This window comes from Lacerta agilis, chromosome 13, assembly GCF_009819535.1.
Source record: "Lacerta agilis isolate rLacAgi1 chromosome 13, rLacAgi1.pri, whole genome shotgun sequence".
Classification (NCBI taxonomy): Eukaryota; Metazoa; Chordata; class Lepidosauria; order Squamata; family Lacertidae; genus Lacerta; species Lacerta agilis.
In genome coordinates this window covers 44,506,195-44,522,398 of record NC_046324.1, presented here as the reverse complement: position 1 = coordinate 44,522,398, position 16,204 = coordinate 44,506,195, and positions in this window count along the sequence as shown.

The window sequence follows — 16,204 nt, the reverse complement described above, 5'->3', positions numbered from 1 at the left end:
CAATGGATCTTCTCTAAGGAAGACTAACGTCGGAGAAAGGCACAGATTTTTACAGGCCTTCCTTGATGCTCCCCTCCTCTCCTCCATCACCCCAACAAAAAAGGCAGGGTTGTGAATATTCAAATGAGTCAAAATGAGAGTGCATTTTTTAAAAAAAAGCACTGCATAAAATTATATACCAATGGAAAGATAATTTAATGAAGAACGTAATGCAACAAAGTTTATCTGTACGCTATCAAAAGTTATAGCCAAATAACCAGAAAAGGGAAGCACAACTTGCTTAGGTTGATATGCTGTAGCTTTCCTTCATTTGAACGTAGCCAATGAAAACAATAAAACTTTGTACTGTGTGTTACACCATTTGGTCTCATGAGTAGGCTCCATTGAAACAAATGGAACCCGTCTGCCGTAACTCAATTGGCTCCTATTGTCTTATCCTGCAGACAAACACTAAGGTGATAAAATGTAAATGCAGGTTGAAGTACATCATCATGACAGAGCAGTATATTATAATGGCACATTTGAAAGATCGAGGTGATAAAAGGCTCCAATAAATATACCAGAATTAAGAAGTGGGGGGGGGGAGGAATAAGAAGACTAGCTTAGCTTCCAAATTTTCATTGATCACAACTAAAGGCTGAGCAGGGACTTGCTTGAGCATCTCTTTGCAAAGTTACTGAATGCAGAAATTGCCTGCTTCTTTCCACAATCATGTCCGAAAGATTCAGAGTGGCAACTTTTCCTTAACGCACGATCAGACCTATTCAAAACAAAATAAAAAAAATTCCTTCCAGTAGCACCTTAGAGACCAACTAAATTTGTTATTGGTATGAGCTTTCGTGTGCATGCACACTTCTTCAGATACACTGAAACATAAGTCACCAGACCCTTATATATAGTACAGCTTCCAGGTCATGTGGCCAACGTGACTAAGCCGCTTCTGGCAAACCAGAGCAGCGCATGGAAACGCCGTTTACCTTCCCGCTGGAGCGATACGTATTTATCTACTTGCACTTGCACTTTATCTACTTGCACTTTGACGTGCGTTCGAACTGCTAGGTTGGCAGGAGCAGGGACCGAGCAATGGGAGCTCACCCCGTCACGGGGATTCAAACCGCCAACCTTCTGATCGGCAAGCCCTAGGCCTTTAAAACTGGTTTGGTGGTCAGCCTGCAGATCGGCCTCACTTACCGGAGTTATACAGATCTGGTGGCTCACTGTGCAAAGGGGCAGCTGCCTGGATCCCTCCTTAGAAGCAACAATGGCCCATGGTCAACGCTGGTCCTTACCTTCCTGGCTCACCTTCCTTTCCTTCCCAAAAGTCACTTGCTTCAAAAGCAGGGCTCGTAATTCCCTGGCACTTTCATCTCTCGCCTATAATAAGTGCTAAAGAGCTTACCAAGCAGCACCGCGCTAATTAACATCAAATCAGCTCTAATTGGAAGCGATTCAGCTTCCTGAGCTTGTAGTAAAAAGTCTCTCCAGGTTTCGTTCGCAAGGAAGGTTAATGCTGACATAGCGGCAAGGGGGAGGATGCTCTCAGACAGGCACAGGCAAAGTTGGCCCTCCAGATGTTTGGGGACTACAACTCCCATCACCCCTAGCTAACAGGACCAGTGGTCAGGGATGATGGGAGTTGTAGTCCCAAAACATCTGGAGGGCCGACTTTGCCTATGCCTGCTCTCAGAGATACGTGAAGCGAGGAGGGGGAGGCACACTCAGAAGTCACAGGATACTGCAAAGTGGTCCCAAATAACTGGCACGGGCCCCGTGTGCTGCAAATATAGTCAGGCCACTCTGTCAATTTTCGGCAGAGCTGTTGATTTAAGGTTCTCTCTGTTTCCCATTGTTCCCGTTCGGATCACCACATTTCCTCATCATTTCCACTTGCGTATGTGTTTATATATATATAGAGAGAGAGAGAGAGAGTGTGTGTGTCCTCATGAAAATGTGCCCACATTTTAGTGCATGTTACCCAAAAATGTGTAATATAATATAAATAATATATAAATGTGCAATATACAAATCTTTGGGTGCAATTTTGCCTTCCATGTCCACTTTCACAAAGCAACGTTCACTAATGCAATGCATTTTTGTATAAATAGTCATCTGTACATGTCTACATCACATGAGAGCCGAGAGGGCCTTTTCGGTAGTGGCGCCCACCGTGTGGAACACCCTCCCATCAGATGTCAAGGAAATAAACAACTCTCTGACTTTTAGAAGACATCTGAAGGCAGCCCTGTTTAGGGAAGTTTTTAATGCATGGTGTTTAATCACTTTATTATTATTAATAATAATAATAATAATAATAATAATCTGTCAGGAGCCGCCCGGAGTGGCTGGAGAAACCCAGCCAGATGGGCGGGGTAAAAATTTATTATTGTTATTGTTATTTACTGTATATTCTGACGTATAAGACTACTTTTTAATGCAGGAAAATCTTCTCAAAAGTCAGGGGTTGTCTTATACGCTGGGTGGAGAATCTGCGGTCGAGTATATCTCAAACTCTATATTTTAAGTGGAAAAGTTGGGGGTCATCTTATACGCCCAGTCGTCTTATACGCCGGAAAATCTGGTAGATAGAAAGTCAGATTAAGACCTAAGACACCTAGCTTTTTATGGTTGTAAGTTGTTTAAAATTGTTTTTAATGTGTTTTTTTGGGGGGGGGGGCCTTATGGTGAAGGGCAGGCAATAAATTAAGAGGAAGCAGAAGAAACAGCAGCAGCAACAACAACAACAACAACAACAACAACTCCTATGAGGTCCTTCCATTCTTCTCCAGCACCATCCTGTTCCCCTCCTTGATGTCTCCATAGGACCCATTACAGAGGCCTGGCAAGCCTAATGCATATTGTAGCTCATGGTGCAAAAGAGCAGCTGCCTGCATTCCTCCTTAGAAGCACAATGGCCCATGGTCAACGCTGGTCCTTGCCTTCCTGGCTCACTTCCCTTCCCTTCCCAAAAGTCACATGCTTCAAAAGCAGTTTTAGAAATGCATACAACCAGGCAGTAAATCCCACCGGGGCAGACCCACTAAAATAAATGGATGGTTGTTAGTCATGACAATTCATTTTAATGGGTGCGCATGAAGTAGGAGTAACAAGCTGGGCGTGGGGGGAATTAAATTCCCTGCCATGCACTGGGCTCCGGCCCTGGCCCCTTCCTCAATCCAGTGTCAGCTCGCTTTCTGAATGAATTACAAAAAAAACCAAAAGCCTGTCTTAGCACTTAGCTGTGCGGACCTGGAATGAGGTCAGCGCCAAACCTGCCACCCAGTGGTACCTCACTTGCTTGCAGTCATAGTGAATCTTCTTCTCCTGAGATGCTTTTGGCATCTTCTCCTGTGCGTGCGTGCGTGTGTTTAACAGAATGAATGCAGGCAGGCAGAGCCACTGTTTCTGCACAGGTGTTTACCTGCAGAATGTCCGATCGCATTTCCTTTCAAGCTCCAGCCTCCCCTCCCCTCCCCTCCCCTCCCCCCGCTCCTCAACAGCGTTTCCTCAATGGGAAAGGAAGAAGATGTCACACTGAGTGGCGGCAAACATGGAGGAATGGGAGGGAGGGGGAGAGGAAACCAGAGGGGATGTGTTGCATTGAGCGGAGGGTGGGGGGGTGGGAGGCAGCGTAACACCTGTTCATGAACCAGACATATGCGGACACCTTAAGTGTGTGGACACTTGCCCTTTTTCGAGGCAGAATCAGATAGAGCGGCTGTTCCAAAAAGGAAGCCAAACCAGGTCAGCTCACATCCTGAACTCTCCTGTTTGATTTCTAAATCTGCTGGAGTTCCCAGATTCCATATCTGGGTCATTTTGATAGGGAATGTTCTCGTTGTTTTCCAGGCCGAATTCAAGGTATTTACTTGGACACTGAAGGCCCTGAATGGCTTTGGACCCAGATATCTGCAAGAATAACCTTCTACTACATTGGCCTGCAATTACTTTGTGATCAGCTAGCATTGCTAGGTCTGATCAGAAATCTCCAGACTTGCTTAGTCCCCTTCCAAGTAGCAGGGAGAGGACCTCAATCTCCAGCAGTGCAGGAGTGCCTCTAATAGTAATGTAACATTATTAAGAAAACTGCACATGCAGCCTGCAAGCTTCATAGCAGAAGGAGCTGGCAGCAAATCATAGCATAGACTAGGGTTTCCCAAACTTGGGTCTCTAGCTGTTTTTGGACTACAGTTCCCATCATCCCAGACCACTGCTCCTGCTAGCTAAGGGTGATGGGAGTTGTAGTCCAAAAACAGCTGGAGACCCAAGTTTGGGGAAACCCCAGCATAAACACTTGGGCAGGGGTCTTAGTCTCTCCATTTCCCTCTCCCAATTAACCACCGTCTCCAGGGGTTGCCCCTAGGACTCAGGTTTAGGCCCTGATATCTTAAAGTTAGAGGTGCTCCTGACCTGGCAACCCTATGTTCAACAGGTGAGGCCCTCCTGTTGGTCCCTACACAGGATAATGTATGTGGTGCAATGGCCTCAAGAAAGGACCTTTTCAGCAGTGGCTCTTCACCTGTGGAACTTTGCTTCTCCTTCAAATTTGAGTTGGGCCTCATCTCTTCTGATTGGTCATCTTTTCTGGCAGGCGTTTGGATGAAGAGATCTTATCGCTGCTGCTGCTACTGCTGCTCATTGTGGTGTTCTGTGTGTATGCTTCTGAATTTAAAGGATTGTCTTGCTTTTTATGGATTTAACCCGTTTCTAGCGATTTGCTTTTCCTCCAAACCACCCCGTGGCCCGTGGAAAGGGTGATATTAAAAATCATCTAAATAGCTTTTGCAACTGAATGGGTTTGAATGCAAGTGGCAGAGCCTGGCAGCTGGCAGAGGTTGAGAAAGTGTGGAAGGAAGGAGCTGTTTGCCACCACGCAATGAAGAGGCTGGACTGCAAATCAGGGAGTGCCTAATTTGAACCCCTGCACTGCCATTAACTTCATAGGTTGTCCTTTCCTCTCAGCCTTCCCAGCTGTAATATGAGGAGTACAGCAAGAGGAGAGGACGCAGGTGGCGCTGTGGGTTAAACCACAGAGCCTAGGGCTTGCCGATCAGAAGGTTGGCGGTTCGAATCCCCGCGACGGGGTGAGCTCCCATTGCTCAGTCCCAGCTCCTGCCCACCTAGCAGTTTGAAAGCACATCAAAGTGCAAGTAGATAAATAGGTACCGCTCCGGCGGGAAGGTAAACGGCGTTTTCATGCGCTGTTCTGGTTCGCCAGAAATGGCTTTGTCATGCTGGCCACATGACCCGGAACCTGTACGCTGGCTCCCTCGGCCAGTAACGCGAGATGAGCGCCGCAACCCCAGAGTCGGAGGGGTCCCTTTACCTTTTACCTTACAGCAAGCCTACCTTATAAGGCTGTTGTAAGGATTACCTGTTCGAGGGTTTCTGACTGGGGCATCTGGTTGGCCACCATGAGAACAGAATTCTGAACTAGATGGGTCACTGGCCTGAACCAGCAGGACTATTCTGATATCCTTGTGTTCTTAGTTGCTTGTATCTCTCCATTAAATGCTTCTTGGAAGACGAGGGAGATATCAAAGCCCTGAGAGATATCGTCAGCTCTCCATATGTCCCTCCCTCTAACCCGAGTCTTTGCAAACCTAGATAGCTTCCAAGCTTTGCAAAATCAATCAAATAAAAGTGGCATTTCCACCACCAGACCTTTGTAAGTAAGGCCCAGTTTGGATAGCCATTCAGATCTTCCTGATCTGTCCCCCTTTATCAGTCTGCCAATACCGTAACCAAGGCTCTAATCTGTTTCTTTTCTCTGCAGCGATCTGATACATTTGCTTGGTTTTAAACGGTTGCCTGCCTGCAGCTCATAGGAGGGGCAGACCAGAAATGAAAATGAAATGGAAATTTCTGGCAGGCCAGGAATGAAAATTCTTTAAGATAATCCCTGAAAAGGTTAATTTGGGCTGTTAGAGCAATGCAATCTCTTCTTGTGCATACGCAGTAGTCTTCGCTGTTCCATTTCTATCAGGTGCAATAATGTCACTTTGCAAAACTCTCGTACGTTTCGGCTTTCAGTGTCTGCATTATGTAGGCAATGTTTTTAAAGCCTTATTTAAAAAACAAATTGGGAGGGGGGAGAGATAAAGCTGATTTTCAGCATAGATGCAGGGATCGTAAACTCAGACCTCCTAACAAAAACTATTTTAGCTTACCTTATTTTCCCCTCCTTTGATTCCTCTGGCCTTCTTGCCTGAGTTTGTGAAAAGCATTGGCCCATTCAAGCCAGGCAAGGGAGCTGTCCATCACCTAGTGCTGAACAGAAGAGCCAGCTGAGCAGAAGCCACCTAGTCTAGCAGCCGAGTCTGTTGCCTCAACAGTTTCCAGCGAGCAAAGGGGAGTGGAGGATAGTTGAGTTACCTAGGCTGGCTGTTCCACTCAAGTTGGGGCTCTGAATCTGAATGTTGTTTTGGCCTTATAGGACTTTGACATGAGGTGTGTTGTGCTACACCAACAGGATGCACTCACTCTTGAGCTCATGGCTCCTGCTGTTCTTCATGGGGATCTGTTGCTTACTGTGGGAGTCCAGAAAATGGGGGGAGAAGTCCAGCTGTGCCTGCCCCCCCCCATTCTGCAAGTTCCTTCGAGTATCATGACTTCCAAAGGCCCTGATTCACGATGCCCTCATGGCAAGGTCTTCCTCTCCTCCAATTTCAGCTCCAAGAGCAAGCTTGAGTCTGTAACCTTACTTAGAGACAGAGCACTGGGTGGGCTTGGTCTACACATGATCCAAACACTGTCAAGGTCAGGTCCTTCCCAAGGTGGGAGCCCCTCCTCTGGGAATAGGGGAATATGTTTTCACCAGCTACTGCTTTAATCATGGAAGCCAGTGAAAACAGTCTCTCCATGCCTCCCCACCCCCAAAATGGAAATTTGACCAGAGGTGGCATGCAAAATTAAATGGGTATGTAGTGAAGAGACTTTGTATAGCCTGCATCAGGAATGTAGAACCTTTGGCTATCTGTATGTTACTGGAGTCCAGCTCCCAACATGTTTGACCATTCCCCATGCTGCCTGGGGCTGATGAGAGCCGAAACCCAAAAACATCTGGATGACACCACATTGGCTATCCTCTCTCTATTATCACTCAGTTTCACAGCCCTCTTTTCTCACCGCCTTCCTTAATCAATCCACTCCAGCCCCTTCTGCTATGAAAGCCTGTCCTGAAAATCCTCATGAAATAAACAGCAGCATTCTGAAACATCTAAACCCAACACGGCAGACATTTGTATTCATGAAATGTGACTCTGTGTGTGTGCATTTTGTTGCAAGTAATCTTTTTGGGTGGAAAAAAAAAGTATGTGAAGGGGAATGATGCCTCCTTTCCATGGATACACTTAGCACTCTGTTTACTGTTGTTTATAAAGCTCGTTGCTGAAAATGGCATCATCTCTGTCCACACAATGCTTCCTTGAGATAAAGCAAACACTGAACTTTGGCTTGGCATTATTTATAATATCCCTTCTGTTCACATTAATTACCCGGTTTGACAAGCACCCACCTTCCAAAATGTAGGACTTAATTACCAAAAGATCTCCCCCCCCCCTCTACACACACACACACACACACCCCACATTGGCTACATGAGAAGAGCCTGTTGGATCAGGTTAATGGCCCATCTAGCCCAGCATCCTCTTTTCACAGTAGCCAACCAGATGCTCCTAGGAAACCCACAAGCAGGACCTGAACACAAGACCAGCAACTGGTATCGAGAACCATTAATAACTGACTATGGAGACAGGGCAAAGTCACTGTGGCGAACAGCCACTGGCAGCCTCATCCTCCATGAGCTAAACTCAAGCAACAACCCCTTTGATTCACACCGTAGAAGCATGGGAAACTGCCTTACACAGACTCAGACCATTGTTTCATCTAGCTCAGTGTCTTCAACACTGATGGACAGTGGTTCTCTGGAGTTACAGGCAAGGAACATTTCCCAGTGCTGCTCAGGGATTGAACCTGGGGCTACCTCCATGCAAAGCCGACACTCTGCCACTATGGACTTTCTGTATCAAAGCATCTGGAGAAGGCCAAAGCCAAAATGTTGTGTCTTAAGACCAATGGTAGCTGGACACCTGGAGCGTTTGGGTTACGCGCTGCTTCCAGCAATGATCACATGCCCTCCAGGCTACTTAACTCGACCCTTCAGACTCTCCCCAGCCATAACCTCTGCTGAGTGGCTTTGCCTGGCTGGGAAGTAACCCTGCACTCTAATGATGCCTGGATGGAAGATAAGAGCGTGGAGTGTGCAGGAAATAGCCTACTATCAGTGGCGTAGGAAGGGCGGGGCGTGGGGGCAGGCCGCCCCGGGTTCCAGGGGAGGGGATGACACTCCCCAGCCCCTCCCGCCACTCCCCCGGCACCCCGGGCATGCATAGTGTATCCAAGTCGGCGCTGCTGTTCCTGCGGCGAGCTGCCGAGCAAGCAGGGGCTCGTGGGGCTGCCCTGGCCATCTGTAAAGAAGCACGGACGGGGTGCCGGGTGGTGGGGGATTGTCGGGAGGGGCCGGGGAGTGTCACCCCCCTCCCCTGGAACACAGGGAGCCCCGCCCCCTACGCCCCGTAGTGCATCCGAGTCGGCGCTGCTGCTCCCGTGGCGACCGAGTGAGCAGGCGAGCGAGCAGTGGGTTGTGGGGCTGCCCCATCCGTAAAGCAGCACGGCCAGAGCTGCGCCATGGGAGCAGCAGTGCCAGCCCAGATGGACTACGCATGCGTAGTGCGGCCGACGTGCATCGTGACATCACAATGCACATGTCATGACGCCCCGCCCCCAGGGGGGTGCCTCTGCTCCACCGCCCTAGGCGGCAGAGAGGCTTCCTCCGCCACTGCCTACTATTCAAAAGGAACACCTATATTCATTGTTCTACCCACTTTGTCTCTGGTCCCACCCATTACTGGATCCTGGATGTTTGCTCAGGAAGGAATGTGACTCTCTGGCTGAAAAACAATGTTCCCCACCCCTGGTGCTGCATTAAAACTATTGAGATTTTGCCATCTGCTCTCCCCTCATCTATTGGCACTGGTCAATAAAGAGCTTATTGCACAAGGCAGCCTAAGATTCCAGAACATGCTCTTTCTCACTCACCCATTCTCTCTCTCTCTCTGCACACAAAAAACTGATACCCTAAATTTCCCTACTGCTCTGGAGAAAGAGAGGTAGGAAGCATGTTATCCCCTCTGAAAACCTGGGAATAGAGTGGGCTAAACACCTTTTAAAGGGGGGGTGGGAGAAACTCTAGCAAGCAGCCTCCCCCTTTTTATCTCTCAGTGCTTCTGGACATTTTGCCAAGAAAAGAGCCCTCAGCCACGATGGGTTAAAGCAATACTCAAAGTCATTTCAAAGTAATAAAGTAGGAGACTGACAGAATCACTCCGCAAGGATGTCACAGCTGCACAGACACAGATGGATGTCTTAATAGAAATGTGGAGCCTTCAAAGGAGATGGGGGGGGAGAGAGAAATCCTTCAAACTTGCAGACCCAAATCAAAACGCTCTTAAAAATGTTGCTCTGAGACAAGGCAGAGTCCACCCTGCATTATGAGATCATGGTTTCTTTGTGTCAAATATTAGCAGAAGAAAAACACCGAGCGAAGCAGAGTTTGATTAGGAATTGGGCTCAGTAAAGTATTGTTTTAGGCTTGCGGGGGTTGTATCAGTCTGCATGATGCCCCAAGTCTCTTCCAATTACTGGGTTCCTGTATCTGTCAGGGTAAAAGCTTGCCAAACCATTTCCTTTGTCTAGGCCAGAGGTTTTCAGCTTTCGGGGTCCACAGCTCCCTTGACCAACTATATTCTTTCTGCAGCACCCCTGTGGGGCTCAGGAGCCCAGTTATGTCACCCCTTGCCTGAAGAGCTGGCAGCCTCTCGCCCTTTTTCAAACACCCTCCCTTGTAGAGTTTCCCCTCGGCCTCCTCTCTTCTCCCCTCACCTTGCGAGTCCTCTGGGCTGCTGCAGCTGCCACCCCTGGTCTCTGAGCTGCCCCACCCCCACCCCCAAGAGAGGTGCCTCCTCACACTGCCCCACAGAGGCCTAGGAACACCCCCCCCCCAGGCCAACTCCAGAGGCACCACTCGCCCGGGGAGTTTGTAGCAAGGGCTGCAGCGTCAAACAGCTGTGCAAGCCTTTGAGAGGCAGAGATGTGAGAAGACATCAGAGGAAGGGAGGGAAGGAAAGAGGGGCAGAGGCCAGTGTTGCCTGCAGCACCCCTGGACCATCATTCCAGGCACCCCAGGGTGCCATGGCACATTGGTTGAAAACCAGTGGTCTAGGAAATGGCTTGGGTGGGCTAACATACCATGATTAGCATAACCAAAGAAGCTGTTCTGTGCCATAGAATGAATGGGTGGAAGAAAAATAGCCTATGCATTGCATGTGAGCCATGCAAAAGGCACAGAGACATGCTTGATTTGTGCTGGACTACTGGAGCTGTGAGGGATGCAGGTGGTGCTGTGGTCTAAACCACTGAGCCTAGGGCTTGCTGATCAGAAGGTCGGCGGTTCGAATCCCCGTGATGGCGTGAGCTCCCGTTGTCCGGTCCCAGCTCCTGCCCACCTAACAGTTTGAAAGCACAAAGTGCAAGTAGATAAATAGGTACCACTCCGGCGGGAAGGTAAACGGCGCTGCTCTGGTTCGTCAGAAGCGGCTTAGTCATGCTGGCCACATGACCCGGAAGCTGTCTGCGGACAAATGCCGGCTCCCTCGGCCTATAGAGCGAGATGAGTGCGCAACCCGAGTCGTCTGCAACTGGACCTAACGGTCAGGGGTACCTTTACCTTTACCTTTTTACTGGAGCTGTGACTATTGGAGAAGCAAGATATTTTGGGCTGCTTATGCTGCGAGACCCTCCATCTTATGCTCAGGTTGTATGTATGTGTGTAAATTGAACCATATATATCCTAAAGGCACCACAGTCTCTGCTGATCTTCAGTCCAAGAAAAAGGAACCTTAGGTAAGCAGCTGGAACCAATGAAGATTCTCACCACTCAGAGAATGGGGTGATGTGTAACAGTGTATTTACAAAGTAAGAAAATAGCTTGATTCTCCCCCACCCCACCCTCCAAGTCCAGTTCCTAAGCTGTTAGAAAAAAAACCAACCCTCCATGTTTCTGGTGGCATCACTGAGAGTGTGACACCACCGCAATGCCCAAACAAGATGCCTTCAGCTCCCTTTGAACTCACCAGGGTCTGAGCCAGGGCCATTTCCAGTACTAACTGGAGATGCCTGGGATTGAACTGGGCATCTTCTGCACCCAGGAAGGGCTGTATCTCAGATTTGTACACAGAAGGCCCTAAGACATTTTGGCAGCTGAGGTGAAACACAACATGGCCCTACTCTACCATCGCCAGGAAAGAAGAGGTGAGTGAAGGTCTACATCAGGAACAAGAGTGGAATAAAATATACATCAAGAACAAGGGTGGGAGGAGACCAGCATTGCCTCCTATCCACCAAGAAGCCACTGTAGAGGCAGCAGTGGGAAGAGGGGCTAATGAGGAGGCGGCAAATCCAGCCTCCAAGGAGGGTACCGCAGCTGTTGCCACCACTGAGCACTGAGTGATGCATTCCTGTGGCTTCTGCCACCCAAGGTGGTCACTTCAACCTTGCCTCATGGGTGGGCCGGCCCTGGCAGAAGGTCCCTGGTTCAATCTCAAGCACCTCCAGATAGAAGTGGAGGCTGGTTCATTCAGGCAAGTGGGGCACTGCCCCACCAAGATCACCCTGCCCTCAGCCAGCCCACACCTGCCTACCTCCTTGCTTACAATCAGTCCTGGGGATGGCACAGGCTATCGGCTTCATCCTCAGTCTCAGTGTTGCCACTGTAGAACATGGAATGAAGGTGGGGATGAAACCAGCATTGGATGGCTCTGCCTATCATAGGCTGTAGCGCCACCTACTGTTGGCCTCCCTGATTTCTGCCCAGTGGACACCAGCCTTCCCTACCAGGTGGAACTGGGAATGTCCTCTGCCTGGGGGGACTGGGAATGTCCTGCTGGGGCATTTAACTGGATCAATTAATGTCCCTTGAGTTAGATGGACCAATGGCCCATCTCAGAGCATGAGAACCTGATTCCCTACCCCTCAGCTGCAGCCCTACGACTCATTAGGCCTTTTCAGAAAGCAATAAAACGAACAGAGAAAAACTTATCTAGCCCAAAGAGGTGGTGCGTTCAAAAGATACGGCACCTGCATTTCTGGTGGTCCGGGGGAAATGCATGCAGGCAAGCATGAGGCAAGCCCCCCCCCAAAAAAAAAAACTCTCTGCTTTGCCTTGATTCAATTTTAATAATATAAAAAGCTCTTCTGATGGAAAATTTTGTCTGAGAGAACGGCTCCTTTCATATTCCATTACATCAAAAGGGGGGGGGGGAGAGAGAAGGCCGGTTTTAAAGAGCTGAGTTAATCCCGAGGCAAGGTTCCCTAACACCTGACTGAAGCCTGGCTCATACTCTTGGCAGCTCAAGGGACAGCCTCCCCCACGACTCTCTGGCCTCATGCATGGCCCTCACCCCCTCAAGCTCTGTGGTGAAGCCTTTCCGAGCCCTGCCTCGAAACTGAAGTGAGGACTTTCTGCATCCAAGGCAGATGCTCTGCTATTGAGCCACAATTCCTTAAGGCACATAGGAAACTGACTGATACGGAGTCAGGCCAATGGCCCAATTAGTTCATTGTTGTCTGAACTGACCGGCAGCAGTTATCTCAGGTTTTAAGATGAGACTTTTCCCCAGCCCTGCCTGGAGATGCCAGGGATTGAAGCTGGACCCCTGGGTGCTCTGCCCACTGAGCTATGGCCTTTCCACCCCAAAAAATGAAACACAGGAAGCTGTCTTATACTGAATCAGACTACTGGTCCAACTAGGCTGAGTACTGTCTACACTGAACAGCAGAAGCTCTCCAAGAGTGTTTCCCAGTTCTCTGGAGCTCCACAGATGGAACCTGAGACCTTCTGCTTACTAGGAAGATGCCCGACCACAGAGTTAGGGCCGTTCTCTCAAGATATAGCAAGCTAAGAATAATAGAACGGTAGAGTTGGAAGAGACGCCAATGGTCATCTAGTGCAACCCACTGCAATGCAGGAATCGCAGCTAAAGCATTCATGAAAGATGGCCATCCAACCTCTGCCTAAAAACCTCCAAGGAAGGAGAGTCCACCACCTCCTGGGGGAGTCCATTCCACTGCTGAACAGCTCTTACTGTCAGAAAGTTCTTCCTGCCGTTTAGTCGGTATCTCCTTTCTTGTAACTTGAAGCCATCGGTTCGAGTGACTATCCCCAAATCAATGACTGAGCTTCCCAGCTGATTTGAACCCAGGTCTCCCTTGGGTCCTAGACTGACACTCGGAACACGACACCGCCCTAGCTCACTAAAGACACCCCCAGTTAATGGATCAATCCAGTAAAACCCACATGATGGGTCAACAAAGATTCATTTGATGGGCTTTTTTTCCTGAAGACTCCCCCCTCCAGCCCCAGGTTTGGGAGGCACTGTCCACCCCAATATAACTTCACACTTCCCATAAATCCCTCGGCACCCAGAACTCTCCTTCGTTGCCAGGCTCTCGACCTGCCAAGAGGGCAAAGATCCAGCATCTCATCTGCCTGCCCGAAATCACTCCAACTGAATCACAGGCTACCCAACCTTTCCGGGCTCCAACTGAAAATTAAACCATTCATTATTGCCTCCTACATCTCAGGACCGTTTGCCAGTACCTGATCTCATCCTCTAGGAAATAAACCGAGTCAAATGCATGTGTGTGTGTGTGTGTTAATAGAAGGCTGAGCATCAGCAGTAAATAACTTGCCGTTCCCACCGAACTACTGGCTCCCCATCTGCCTGGGGAGATAAAGATTGCACACCAATGGCCAAAAGCGCATCGGGGCATAATGAGGAGGACATCAGGCCGTGCGCCATTCCTCCATATGCATGTCGTGCCAGGTGAAAGGAAGCATTTCCATGCCGCTCCGGACAATGGCCGGCCCGCTGCATTTCGGAAAGGATTCGCTGCTAGTTCTGCAATGCTACGAACCAGAGGGTGCAGCAACACGTTTAAAAGCAAGTTTTCTACGAACGCTCAGCCACAGGCAAAATGTGATGCCCTCGGTTTGTTGTGGTTTTATTTATGTGGTGAAGGGGGAATATTTGCCTGGCCGAACCCTCCTTGACATGCACAAACACAGAGAATCGTATACCTAGAGAGAAGGGTGGGGGGAGATGGAGGAGAAGGCAGCAGCTTGTGAACTGCTTCAGTGAAAGCGGAAGGTGGTGGGGAGGGAACAGAGAGATGCAGCAAAGCCGAACAGCTCACAACGCCATGCCAATATTTTCAGGGCAGCTAAAATGAGAGGTGTTGGGTTATTCCGACATCTTCCAGAAGGAGGACAGCTCCCAGAATTTGCAAGCCACATTTTAAGTGTGCGAAGAGATTCACAGGCCTAACCACGTCTGTTCAAAGTCTGTCCTACTGAATTTATTGCCAATAAACTCAGTAGGACTTACTTTTGAACAGACATGGTTAGGCTTGTGCTGCAACTAGGGATGGGTAAATCGGACAATTTCAGCCCTTTCAGTTTCTCGTTTTCCCGATCTTAAATTCATTTTTCCACATTCCCATATCCGTATGCAGAATTATTAATTTTTAGAGCGCTCGTGAAAATCCACCAGCATTTTAGTGCTCATTTCTCCAGTCCATACACATTTTTGTATGCATTCCTCCCTGACATTCTCATTTCTCCAAAACAATTTCTCCTAACGCACTGCATTTTTGTTTTCTGTTGTCACTTGCACATGTGTTTCTATACATCTTTGACTCTGGTATATACATTCCTGTGCACACTGCTTGGCTGGAGAACTGTTTTGCAAAATTCAGAGGGGGTGTAGATTTCTAAGGATGGTTGTCTTTCAAGTCACATATGGTTTCTCCTCCCCCCCCCCCGAAAGTGCAGATTAAGAACGTTTGCTTTTAAATGCAAATGGAAATGAATTTCTCCCCATCTCTAGCTGTTAGCAGGGAAACTGGAATTTTAAATCACAGATTTCACACACACAAAAATCTTTAAGGATGCCTCTCCAAATATGAATCTACCAAGACCATTGGATCTTCCTCTGCGTCTGAATGTTTTCACCAGCTTGGCTCTTGGATCTGATCTGGGAGGAAGCACGATTCAGGAAAGGTACAGAGCCCTATAAGGGGCAAAGCAGTGTGAACTGACCCTGACACCATCAGCTACAACTTTAAAAACAGATAATCTCAGCTGTGATTCCTGAAGAAGAAGAAGAAGAGTTTGGATTTGATATCCCGCTTTATCACTACCCAAAGGAGTCTCAAAGCGGCTAACATTCTCCTTTCCCTTCCTCCCCCACAACAAACACTCTGTGAGGTGAGTGGGGCTGAGAGACTTCAGAGAGGTGGGACTAGCCCAAGGTCACCCAGCAGCTGCCTGTGGAGGAGCGGAGACACGAACCCGGTTCCCCAGATTACGAGTCTACCACTCTTAACCACTACACCACACTGGCTCTCTCCTGGAAGACCTGCTCCCTGCCTTGCAGGCCTGGGAGGGCGGGGCCTTGACTGACTCCAGCTACAAAAGCTGAGGCTGCTGAACAGACTCTTGAGCTGGGGTGTTTTTCCTATTATTTGTCATTTCCTATTTAGATGTCATTATGATAGACCCTCCAGGTGTCCCTATTTTCCAGGGACAGCCCCAGATTTACAGGACCCTCCCAGATTCTTATTTGGTCTCGGAATGTCCCGCTTTTCCTTGGGACATCCCTATTTTCATCGGAGAAATGTTGAAGGGTATGGAGATAAGTAGCTGTGCAACCTTTAGAAGACATCTGAAGGCAGCCCTGCATAGGGAAGGTTTTTAAATGTTTTCTTATGTTTTTATAGATGTTGGAAGCCGCCCAGAGTGGCTGGGGCAACCCAGTAAGTTGTGTGGGGTATAAATATTAAAATTATCTTTATGGAATGGGATCTCCCTATTTCCATCAGAGAAATGTTGGAGGGTATGTTGTGATTTTTGTGGAAATCATCTAAATTTGGTTGTGTCCTTTCTGATGTTTTATTTATTGTTTATGACTATTGTTTTGTTACGTTTATAATTATGTGTTTTTTCATGTTACAAGCCACCTTGAGCACGGTTTCAACTATGGGAAGGCGGCATACAAATAAAATTACGTATGTATATAATATGTAAGAA